The sequence below is a fragment of the Apium graveolens genome, chromosome 4 (assembly GCF_009905375.1).
Source record: "Apium graveolens cultivar Ventura chromosome 4, ASM990537v1, whole genome shotgun sequence".
Classification (NCBI taxonomy): domain Eukaryota; kingdom Viridiplantae; phylum Streptophyta; class Magnoliopsida; order Apiales; family Apiaceae; genus Apium; species Apium graveolens.
The window spans coordinates 17,536,203-17,549,872 of record NC_133650.1 but is presented as its reverse complement, the minus strand read 5'-3'; the positions used below and the strand labels follow the sequence as shown (position 1 = coordinate 17,549,872).

Genomic DNA, 13,670 nt, shown 5'->3' with positions numbered 1-13,670 from the left:
TTCGAATAAAGACAATATTCATTGTGCATCTTGCAAACTTGGTAAAAGCAAAACACTTCCCTTTCCATTACATAAATCTCACACCGCCAAAGCTTTCGAACTTGTGCATACTGATGTATGGGATATTTCACCAGTAATATCTCATGAATATTACAAGTATTTTGTAACTTTCATTACAATTTCTCTCGTTATATTTGGGTATATTTTTCTTGATATAAAAGCGAGGTCTTTAATGCATTTAAAAGTTTTCATGCTTTAATCGAAACACAATTTTCTGCAAAAATTAGAATTTTACAATCTGATTCGAATGGTGAATATACATCAAACAAATTTCAATCATTCCTTTAAAATCATGGAATCACATCACAACGATCTTGTCCATTAACTCCACAAAAAAATGGCGTGGTTGAGAGAAAGAATCGTCATCTTCTTGATGTTGTTTGAACTCTCCTCATTGAGTCTTATGTTCCATCTCAATTTTGGTGTGAAGCCCTGTATACTGCTGTTTATTTAATAAATAGATTACTGTATCTCACCTTAAAGAATAAATCTCCCTACCTTCGTTTATATAAAGATGAACCAGATTATTATAATCTTTATATTAGGGGTGTGCACGGTTCGGTTCGGCTCGGTTTTTAGCGAAAACCGTTACCAGTTTTTACCTATTAACCGTAACCGAACCGTGTAGAACGGTTTTTTTCGGTTCGGTTAACCGTTACTCGGTTTCGGTTTTTTCGGTTTTTTTACCTAATTAAAAGTATTGCACAAATTTAATATAATAAGTTTAGAAATATTAAAATATAATTTTTTTTTTAGAATTTACAACAACACGGATTTTACTATTATAAATTTAAAATTAAAGATTACTACAATACTACTGCTGTTACTAGCAATTATTGTGTTAGAGAGCATGAATGGGAGCCTGTATCAATTCTGAGAGGACTTTGCCACATCTTCTGTTTAGTAATACTTGTTGCAACTAAACTACACGAACTCTTCTTATAATGAAAATGCACTAGCTTCTGTATATTAAATAATTTGATAGATAATTAAATATATTATTATAATTATATATATAAATAAATAATATTATATGGACGGTTCAGTTTCTCGGTTCGGTTTTAAGGATAAAACCGTAACTGTTACCAAACCGTTCCGTCGGTTCGGTTCGGTTACGGTTTTTTTCGGTTTTTATCGGTTTCGGTTTTTTCGGTGCGGTTTTTCGGTCCGGTTTCGATTTTTCGGTTTTTGTTTGCTCACCCCTACTTTATATATTCGAATGTGTTTGTTTTGTTCATCTTCAACCACATGAAAGGAATAAATTTACTGCACAATCTGTCAAGTGTGCTTTCTTAGGATACGGTGGCACCCAAAAAGGTTTTCTTTGCTATGATCCTAATACCCATCGAATTCGTGTGTCTAAAAATGTTGAAAATCGGCCATTTTTTAGCACACAAATGACTTCTCAACTCCCATAAATAGCTATATTTCCTCATTTTCCCGAGTCAACAACCCCAACACATATATTTAAACCAGTTCATGTTTATAATAGATGCACGTCTCCCATTATGGTTCCTATAACTCTTTCACATGCGCCTGATCCTGTTACTTCCAATGATCCACCCCCTGTTCAGAGAAGCTCTAGAAATTCAAAAGCTCCCGACAGGTATGGTTTTACAAATTGAGTAGCCATGTCGAGTACTTTATCTCCCATCTCTATTTCCACTTGTTATAAACAGGCAATGGAACATGAGTGTTGGCAACAAGCAATAAAGATAAAACTTCAAGCTCTTGCAGAAAATCATACTTGGGACATTGTTTCCTTACCTCCAAATGTGAAGCCAATTGGTAGTCAATACAAAGCTCGATTGGTTGCAGTTGCAAATAAACAAGAATATGGTATTAACTATGAAGAGACATTTGCATCAGTGGCTAAAATGACCACCTTAAGAACCATTCTTGTTGTTGCTTCCTCAAAATCTTGGCCTTTACATCAGATGGATGTCAAAAATGTTTTCTTAAATAGGGATCTTAAAGAGAAAATTTACATGAAAATTCCATATGGTATGTCATGGATAGCTCCAAATAAAGTTTGCAGGTTAAGGCGCACTTTGTATGGGTTAAGACAGTCTCCTCGAGAATGGTTTGAGAAGTTTTGCAGTACTCTCGTCAACTTCTCTTTTACACAAAGCCAATATGATTCATCTCTCTTCTTTCATAAGACATCAGCAGGCATGGTCTTTCTTCTAGTCTATGTAGATGATATAATCATCACAGGTAGTGACACTGTGCTCATATCAAAACTTAAAAATATGTTGCATCGTACATTTCAAATGAAGGATCTTGGGGATCTTAAATATCTTTTGGATTTAGAATTTCATTCTCAAGATCGAGGCATATTCTTAAATCAACATAAATATGTCAAAGATCTTATTGAGTTGGCTGATTTAGAGAAGGCTACCGCTGTTGATACACCAATGGGAGTGAATGTTAAATATTGAAAAGATGAAGGAGAGCTTTTGTCTAATCCTTATTTATATAGACAATTGGTTGGTAGCCTTATCTATCTAACTATTTCCAGGCCTGATATCTCATATGATGTCCATATAGTTAGCAGATTTATGCAATCACCTCGACATCTTCATCTTGTTGCAGTGAAGCGTATCATTCGCGATTTAATTGGGTCACCTACACGTGGTCTATTTTTTCCAAAAAAGTTCTAATCTTAATTTGCAAGCATATAGTGATGCTGACTGGGCTGGATGTTTGGATACTAGAAGATCTACAACCTGATGGTGTATTTTTCTCGGAGATGCCTTGATCTCTTGGAAGTGTAAAAAGCATGATCAGGTCTCCAAATCTTCCACCAAGAATGAATATGGAACCATGTATGTGACTTGTTTAGAAATTATATGGTTACGTGGGCTTCTTTCCAAGCTTGGAGCTTCTCAAATTAATCGTGCTCCACCTTATGCTGATAATAAAAGTGTCATTCAGATTGCTTCCAATCCAGTATATCATGAACGAACAAAACACATCAAAGTTGATTGTCATTATATTAGGGATGTATTTACTCGTGGTGTTATTGAACTTCCTCATGTTGGTACTAATCTTCAAACAGCTGATGTATTCACAGAAGTTTTGACGCGTCAACGGCACAAGTTTCTTAGTGGCAAATTGATACTGCTAGATTTTGTTAGTCGCTAAACACTCGCTAATTATACACGCAAGTATACGAGTTCGCAAGTAGTATAGAATCTTTTCTAGTTCGTTCCCACAGAGACTTTATTGGATAACTAATTAATTCACGCACTTAAGCAACAATGTATGGTTATTATTCAATGCTAAGACGATAACACAATGAGGTTGTTTATAACTAAGAATTAAACTAATAATTATAACTACGAGAATAAGATTGATTAAATTAATATATATGACAAACATAGGATTCTAATTTCATTAAATACTTCATTCAATAGCCTTATTGTTCTTAACCTTAACATGCAATAGTGATGACACTAATCAGATAACACGAAACTGATAAATGCCAACTTTCGTTGCACGAGTACCATACTACCAGACATCCACAAAAGAGATAGAAGCTGAATAGAAACCAATTATATTGAGACCCTTAATGTCTATATAATTTGACAACATAATGGTTTAAGCACAAGTTATATATCTTGATTACACAGGACAAGTAAGATGGTTAAAATTACCTACGAATCATGCATGACAATACATGAACCTATGCTAGCATGGCAAGTTCTAAATCCTTAAATTCACTTTCGCTTCATTAAGAATTAACACACTATCTTATAAGTTCGTGACGCTCATAAGACAAATACGCACAACCAATACTAGGATATCATACAATTACCATATATAAGGCATCAAACAATTTAACTAAAGAAATCCATAAATAAATCTGTTAGAACCCCACAATAACAATTAGCCCATAATCGTACTCATCATCAACGTGGGTTCCAATGAAAGCATGGTATATAAAACTTAGTCTTTATAACGAATAAATAAAACCAAGTACAAACGAGAGTATAGGTTCAACAAAACAAGAAACGAGCATCCAAGATTACAACTCAAAATAAAGATTCACAAGAATAAACTAGATCGTCTTCGCCTTTGTTGAATTGTGCTATAGGTCTCTTGTCGTCTTCTCCTTGTGCTCTGGTAAGTATCCTTATTAAAAAATGATATTGAGTTATCAATATACAGCAGTCCAATCAACCCAGGAGTCCAGAAAATAGAATTGTAATAGAATCAGGATTTTATTATTCCGATACGAGGCGGCCGCACGCTTCATCAGCGCGGGCGCACTGGCTTTCTGTACTTCGGCGCGGCCGCGCGCTTGTTCAGCACGGGCGCGCTGGGCTTCTGCCAGAAATAACTTCTTTTCTTTTTATTTATCTTGCAGGTTCGAGCCGGCTTCAATGAGCTTTTATTCCAACACCACCTAGACACCATATTAGCACCAAACAATGCTAATTCACCTGATTCACAGATTAATGCCTGAAATGCAAAAATACTAGAAAACACGTTAAAACACTTACAAACTTGAGTACAAATGCATCAATCCAAAGCTTATTAGAGCATAATAAAGTGTCATAAATGCCACTCAACATACCCCTGAACTTGAATCGATGCTTGTCCTTAAGCATAAACAGACTCAAAGAACAAGAAATAAAAATGCATGAATGCAACTAATATGAATGCAATGATCCCCATAGAGTAACTAAACCAACCAATAAGCAACACCTCAGCAAATGCAATTATTCACATAAAGATCAATCAAATCTCTCAAATCAACCTACAAACCAGAGACGTGCATGTGTGCAAATGCTTACAGATATACTATTGCTACTAGATCGACAATCATGACTCACTACTTATTAAAACAATCGCAAGTTTATAAATAGAATAAAAGCTAGAATCAAAATCACTTATAACACTTCAATTCTTATATCAGAGTTTTTATGGATTCATGCTTTTATTTACAATAACACAACACAAGTATGCTTATTTGATCGTGCAATGAGTGAGGTCCACAAAAGACTTATACAATAGTACCCATGTAGTGAGCGTTAGGTTAGCAAATCCCATACTATAAAAGCCTTAGGTCACTAGGCACAAAGTCCCCAGAGAACATAATAACTCGAGTACTGAAGAGCCCACTCGTGATCAATTATACATCACTTATTCTCTCTCTTTTTTTTTCTTTCACAAATTTCTGAACGAGTGCGTTTCGCTCCATCTCGTTCAACCCTAGACTACTCATATAAATATGAGCCGACTACTAGCCAATTGACACATAGCCACATAACTAGCAATGGAATCCAATTTCTCCAATTTTTAAATATCCATATCTTTTATTATTAAGAGAATACCCTAAATTCCAAATATAAACAAGCGATTAAACCTCGACAATCAAACAAATCATGACTATGATCTAACACTCTAGCAACCTATAAGACTTGGTGAAATACAAGTGTCTCTAGCATGCAAATCAATCCAATAAGACTCAACATCACCAAATATGACATCACTACACTAACATCAATATCACAAGTTAATCAGAAAATTATCTAAGGGATCATGTTATAATGCAAATGTATGAAACTACATGAACAAAATATCATAAAACTACCAAAAAAAAACTACATGATAAAATATACAACTATATGAAATAAAACTATCATGAACATGCAAATTATATGAGACTCACACAAACTACATTCCTTCAACTACTACCCCCAAACTTAAAATATTCATTGTCCTCAGTGAAGGTAATAGAAAGGAATCAGGCATACCTACTGTGAATCGGAATCCTCACCCTAAACGGGTGGAGTGTCAGGCGTGTCTGGAGGCGGATACACTGAATCCTCACCAAAAACTGGCCACTGGATGTCAACACCGGTGGCTCTAAAAGCTGTCCTAAGTGCCTGGGTGAGATCGTGTGCAAACCGACTATGGATGTCGTGCATCGCATCTATCCTCCTCGCGAGATGCCTATAATGCGTCGAACTCAAACCAGCTCCCATCTCTGCTCCTGCTGCTGTTGCGACGAACTAGCCTCCTCTCCATATTGAGCTCTCCAAGCTGCTCTACGGGCATGCTGAGAACCTCCTGCTGTAGCTGCTTCCATAGGCACACCACCTGGAAAATGATCATATGAATAACCAAGTCAATATAATCACCCTGCAGAATACCCCATTGCAAACGAGCACGCTCCACAGTAATCTCATGCACATGCGAAGATGGCATGATGTTAGCACAAATAAACGAGTTCCAAGCCCGTACAAACCTGTTCATGCACGACGCCGAGAACGTGGAGTAATCAGTAGTGCCCCTCTTGAACTTTCAATGAGTCTCAGGCACACAGAGAGTAGCAACAATGAGATCCAAATTAAAGTCCTCATGAGTCTTATCGTTCCAAGTATCCTGACCCACCTTCCTTGCGGGCTGCTCAATGACTGCCCTGATAGCATCAGCACTGTACTCTACAGTCCTCCCCCTCACCATCGTGAACCCATTCTTCTTCGCCTTGGCGTTCGCATAGAACTCCCGCACAATACTCATGGGCACAACAACGGGTGCCTCACAAAAAGAAACCCAACCCATCTCGAGAATCATCTCTAACAACTTACCATCCTTCCCTGATGGCAAAAAACCTCGCTCCTTAGTAATAGTCTTCGAGATAAGCCTCGTGTACTCCTCCTTTGCCTCAGGAGTAGAAAACCTGGGCTCACACCACCCACAGATGAAGATTCGGTGCTGCTGCTTCCAACTTGTGTTCTTTGTCTCTTGGGTTCCATCGGAATTGAAGAAGAAAGAATAAAAGCTTAAGTGTTTAGAGAGAATTTGTGTTAGAGAGGTTATGAATTGGTGGAGAAGTTGTGTGTAAGTGTATGTATTTATAGGTGGAGAGGTATGAATACTATAAGGAAAAGAAGTGGGAATTGATTATGGAGATCGTGGGAATAAGGGAATTGATTAGGAGAGGGAATTATGGGATGTGGTAGAGTAAAAATCGGGTTGGAATTGATTTTTGGTTAAAAATCCCGATTTTATCTTAAAATTGCGGTATTTTTTTTTTTCGAACATGGACCCGGCGCGGCCGCACGCTAGGACAGCGTGAGCACGCTCACTTTCTGGAAAACCGGCGCGGCCGCGCGCTAGAACAACACGGGCGCGCTTGGCTACTGGAAATATGGCGCGGCCGCACGCTTGTTCAGCGCGGGCACGCCCAGCTTCTGTAGTTGGCCCTGAATTTTTTCCTTTTTATGGTTTTTTATGTTTTTCTCTTTTCTTCTTGCTTATTCTACCTACTAATGTACACATACTTGGGTTGCCTCCCAAGAAGCGCTTCTTTTACGTCGCTAGCTCGACGTAGAATCTTATGATCAAATGGACAATAAAACGACATTAACCACCTCACGGTTTGCTGTGTCACCATAATAATGCTTCAACCTTTGACCATTTACCTTGAATGCTTGGCCCGGATCATTCTCATAAATTTCCACCGCTCCATGTGGAAACACAGTTTTGACAATAAACGGCCCTAACCATCTTGACTTCAACTTTCCAGGAAAAAGATGGAGATGAGAGTTGAATAAAAGAACTTGTTGCCCCGACATAAATGACTTGAGCACTAGACCCCTATCGTGCCACCTCTTGACTTTCTCCCTATACATTTTGTTGTTCTCATAAGCTTGAAGTCGAAACTCGTCAAGTTCATTCAATTGAAACATCCTCTTTTTTCCAGCCGCATCCAAGTCCAGATTCAACTTCTTCAAAGCCCAATATGCCTTATGCTCGAGCTCCAAAGGCAAATGACACCCCTTACCATAAACCAAATGAAACGGTGACATTCCCAATGGAGTCTTATATGCTGTTATATACGCCCAAACAGCTTCATCAAGCTTCAAAGACCAATCCTTCCTTGATGGACACACCACTTTCTCCAAAATGCGCTTGATCTCTCTGTTAGATACCTCAGCTTGACCATTTGTCTGAGGATGATAAGTCGTAGCAATGCGATGATTCGAATTATACCTTTTCATCATAGCAGTGAACTTGCGATTGCAAAAATGCGACCCCTCATCACTGATTATGACTCTTGGAGTTCCAAACCTTGTGAATATTTGCTTGTGAAGAAAATTAAGCACCACTTTCGCATCGTTCGTTGGCAACGCCTTAACTTCAACCCATTTCGATACGTAATCAACCGCCAACAAGATATACTGATTGTTACAAGATGAGACAAATGGCCCCATGAATCAATTCCCCAAACATCAAAGACCTCAACCTCGAGAAACACATTAAGATGCATCTCATCCCTCTTAGATATATTACCCACACGTTGACATCGATCATATTTCAAAATGAACTGATGAGCATCTTTAAACAACATTGGCCAAAAAAAACCTGCTTGAAGAACACGAGCTGCTGTCTTTTCTCCACCATAATGTCCTCCATAAGCCGTTGAGTGGCAATCTCGCAAGATCCCCCCCGTTTCGCTGTAAGGAATACATCTCCTAATGATTTAGTCAGTTCCTTGGCAAAAAAGAAATGGCTCATCCCACATGTACCACTTCACCTCATGTGGAAACTTCTTCCTTTGAGCACAAGATAAGTCGGGAGGCATGATATTACTCACAAGGTAGTTCACAATGTCTGCAAATCACGGTTCTTCTTCTTGCACTCCAAATAGTTACTCGTCGGGAAAAGACTCATTTATCAATGTCTTATCCAATGAAGTAGCATTAGGATTTTTAAACGCGAGGGATGATCAGCGACTTGATTTTTAGTTCCCTTTCTGTCCTTGATCTCTAGTTCAAATTCTTGGAGCAAAAGAACCCATCTAATCAATCTAGGCTTCGAGTCCTTTTTTGAGACGAGATATCGGATTACGGTGTGATCAGTGAAAACTGTCACCTTAGTCCCAAGTAGATAAGATCAAAATTTCTCAAAACCATAGACAATAGCCAAAAGCTCTTTCTCCGTAGTAGTATAATTCAGTTGGGCACCATTTAGGGTCTTACTAGCATAGTAGACCATATGAACTATGTTTTTCTTCCTTAGCCCAAGAACTGCTCCAACTGCATAGTCCCTTGCATCGCACATCATCTCAAAAGGCTCTTTCCAATCAGGTGCAGTTATGACCGGTGCCGTGATTAGACACTTCTTTCAAAAGCTGCAAGGCACTCGTTATCAAACTTGAAAGGAATATCTTTCTCTAACAGACTGCACAATGGCTTCGAAATCTTTGATGAAACGCCTGCAGAAACCCGCATGACCAAGAAAACTGTGAATTCCCTTAACAAAAATGGGTGGAGGAAGATTCTCAATGACTCCCACCTTGGCCTTATCCACCTCAAGACCCTTACTAGAAACTTTGTGCCCGAGAATGATGCCCTGACGCACCATAAAGTGACATTTTTCCCAATTGAGAACCAGATTGGTCTCAACACACCTCTTGAGAATATGTCCAATATTTTGCAAGTATTCATCAAAAGAATCGCCAAAGACTGAAAAGTCGTCCATGAACACCTCCACATTCTGGCCAATCATGTTAGAAAAGATGGCCATCATACATCTCTGAAATGTGGCTGGCGCACCATACAGATCAAAAGAAACTCATCTGAAAGCGAAAGTACCAAATGAACAAGTGAAGGTAATTTTATCCTGATCTTTTGGAGCGATACAAATTTGATTGTAACCCGAATATCCATCCAGAAGACAATAGTACTCATGACCGGCCAACCTGTCAAGCATCTGATCAATGAAGGGCAAGGGGAAGTGGTCCTTCCTAGTGGCTTTGTTTAGCTTCCTGTAGTCCATGCAAACTCTCCACCCCGTGACTATCCTTGTAGGAAGAAGCTCATTCTTCTCATTTGTTACCACAGTAATTCCACATTTCTTTGGCACATATTGAACCGGGCTTACCCATGAACTGTCAGAGATAGGGTAGATGATCCCTGCATCTAGCCACTTAAGAATTTCTTTCTTCACTACTTCCTTCATGATAGGATTAAGTCTTCTTTGCTGCTCGACCGTAGGTTTGCTACCTTCCTCTAGCAGAATTTTATGCATACAATAAGAAGGACTGATTCCCTTGATATCGGCTATAGTCCATCCAATTTCTGATTTGAACTCTCTCAGAATCCTCAAAAGCTTTTCCTCATCACTACCTGAAAGGTCAGATGCAATAATAACAGACAGAGTAGATGCATCACCTAAAAATGCATACCTCAAATATTCAGGTAAAGGCTTAAGTTCAAGAGTGGAAGCTTCCTCAATAGAAGGCTTGAGTCGTTTAGAAGCTTTGTTCAATTCCTCTATTCTAAGAGATTCAAAAGACATATCAATTTTCTTTTTCCAGGGAGAAGCATTCAAATATTGCAATTGTTCTTCCCCTTCGTCATCTTCACTATCTGAATTCCCCAATAAGGCTTTTTCAAAGGCATCAGACCTTAGCAATTGATCAAGTTCCGAGGTGACCACCGAATAAACCAACTCCACTTTTAAGCACTCCTCATTATCAGTTGGGAATTTCATAGCATTGAACACATTAAAGCTCACAGACACTAGCGATTTGATTTACTCCATATTAAGCCAAAGTGTCCATCTTCATCGTCAAAGCCTTAAGTTGGGCAGCGATAGCAGTAGCTGCGTCCAACTCCAGAATTCCTGCAAATTTCCCCTTGAGTCAGTCTCTGGGAAAGATTCTGGTTTTCATTAGCAGCCATCAGTTTAATAAGTTCATAAGCTTCATCGTAGCTCTTAGCCCACAAGGCTCATCTTGATACTGCATCAAGCATGGGTCTAGAATTAGCACCCAATTCATTGTAGAAGCAATTAATAATCATACAATCGGGCATGCCATGTTGTGGGCACTTCCTTAGCATCTCCTTATATCGATCCCAAGCTTTACATAGAGATTCCCCTATTTGCTGAGCAAACTGGGTAAGAGCATTCCCGATTGCAGCAGTCTTCGCCATGGGGAAGAATTTAGTAAGAAACTTTTACGCAAGATCCTCCCAAGTGGTGATATATCCGGCTGGAAGAGAGTGTAACCAACACTTAACCTTGTCCCTCAGAGAGAATGGGAACAGGCGTAGCTTGATAACATCTTCAGTCACATCATTAAATTTGAAAGTGTCGCAGATCTCGATGAAATCCCTGATGTGCATGTTGGGGTCTTCAGTAGGAGAACCCCCAAACTGAACTGAGTTATGTATCATCTGAATCATGCTTGACTTGATCTCAAAAGTGTTAGCCCTGATGGCCGGTCTGATGATGCTTAACTGAATGTCATTAATCTTAGGCTGAGAATATTCCATCAAAGCCTTCATATTTTCTGCTTGATCTCCCATCGCTAATACAACTGGTTCTTCGACTTTCTCTTCTTCTTCTACCTTCTTTTCTTCCTCAAAAACTTCCTTACGAACTACCACAACTTCTTCCTCGACTTTATCCAGTGTTCTCTTACGAGTACGCGAACGCGTATGCATACACCCTCGTTAGAGTACCTGAAATAAGACAAGGAAACAGATAAGTAACAATGTCCTAGTCAATGAACTTTAACGACCACTGATGGAAAGCACATAAACTATCAATTAACACTGCAGTCCCCGGCAGCGGCGCCAAAAACTTGTTAGTCGCTAAATACGCGCTAATAATACACGCAAGTATACGAGTTCGCAAGTAGTATAGAATTTTTTCTAGTTTATTCCCACAGAGACTATATTGGTTAACTAATTAATTCACGCACTTAAGCAACAATGTATGGTTATTATTCAATGCAAAGATGATAACGTAGTGAGGTTGTTTATAACTAAGAATTAAACTAATAATTATAACTACGAGAATAAGATTGATTAAATTAATATATGATAAACATGAGATTCTAACTTCATTAAATACTTCATTCAATAGCCTTATTGTTCTTAACCTTAGCATGCAATGGTGATGACACTAATCAGATAACACGAAACTGATAAACGCCAACTTTCATTGCACGAGTACCATACTACCAGACATCCACAAAAGAGATAGAAGCTGAATAGACACCAATTATATTGAGACCCTATATATTTATAGAATTTGACAACATAACGGTTTAAGCACAAGTTATCTATCTTGATTACACAGGGCAAATAAGATGGTTAAAATTACCTACGAATCATGCATGACAATACATGAACCTATGCTAGCATGGCAAGTTTTAAATCCTTAAATTCACTTTCGCTTCATTAAGAATTAACACACTATCTTATAAGTTTGCTACGCTCATAAGGAGAATACGCACAACCAACACTAGGATATCATACAATCACCACATACTAAGGCATCAAACAATTTAAGTAAATAAATCCATAAATAAATCCGTTAGAACCCCACGATAACAATTAACCCATAATCAGACTCATCATCAACGTGGGTTCCAATAAAAGCATGGTATATAAAATGTAGTCTTTATAACGAATAAATAAAACCAAGTACAAACGAGAGTATAGGTTCAACAAAACAAGAAACGAGCATCCAAGATTACAACTCAAAATAAAGTTTCACAAGAATAAACTAGATCGTCTTCGCCTTTGTTGAATTGTGCTATAGGTCTCTTGTCGTCTTCTCCTTGTGCTCTGGTAAGTCTCCTTATTAAAAAATGATCTTGAGTTATCAATATATAGCAGTCCAATCAACCTAGGAGTCCATAAAATAGAATTTTAATAGAATCAGGATTTTATTATCCGGATACGCCGCGGCCGTGCGCTTCATCAGCGCGGGCACTGGCTTTCTGTACTTCGGCGCGGCCGCACGCTTGTTCAGCACGGCCGCGCCGGGTTTCTGCTAGAAATAACTTCTTTTATTTTTCTTTATCTTGCAACTTCGAGCCTGCTTCAATGACCTTTTATTCCAACACCATCTATACACCATATTAGCACCAAAACAATGCTAATTCACTTGATTCACAGATTAATGCCTGAATTGCAAAAACACTAGAAAACACATTAAAACACTTACAAACTTGAGTACAATTGCATCAATCCAAAGCTTATTAGAGCATAATAAAGTGTCATAAATGCCACTTAACAGATTTACCAAAATTAATTTGAGGGAAGGTGTCAATATAATCATTATTTTCATGTATTATAAGTGTTATTTACTAGCTGATTAGTATGTATATAGATGTTAATTATTAGATGTAAATCTCTGACTTGTACCAGCTGTATTAGGCTTGATTTAGGCTGATATTATGGGATATGAAAGGTTGATAATAGGGGATTCTGTAGGCTAATTTCCTGGAAGATTTAATGGGATCTGCTAGCTAATTTGTGGTTCTAATTAGCCCAGTTGTACCTATAAATACAAGATCTTGTTGTAAACATTTTCATTTGGAAAATATAAGCATTTTCACACATCTTTTTCATAACCGAGGTAAAAAATCCCTCGTCCATGCTTCTGTAATTTCTCTTAGGGATCTTTTAACTGAGTTTGTTCAAGCCTTCCCTAACATGCCCCATTTATATGAATATAATTATCCTTCTAGGTATAATTTTGATAAAGTAGGTATTATAGCTCATTTATTTAGGATTTCTGCCCCTTACAGGGTTGAGGCCTCTGGCCCAAATGACAGGGCTTATTACCCA

At 38.2% G+C, this 13,670-nt stretch overlaps 1 non-coding gene across 1 annotated transcript; it reads left to right on the top strand.

Moving 5' to 3' along the window:
• The first annotated feature begins 10,896 nt into the window (after window positions 1–10,896).
• Window positions 10,897–11,003, top strand: LOC141722579 (small nucleolar RNA R71). Its single transcript, XR_012575591.1, has one exon. It is a non-coding gene; the product is annotated as a small nucleolar RNA R71 (small nucleolar RNA).
• The last annotated feature ends 2,667 nt before the right edge of the window (window positions 11,004–13,670 follow it).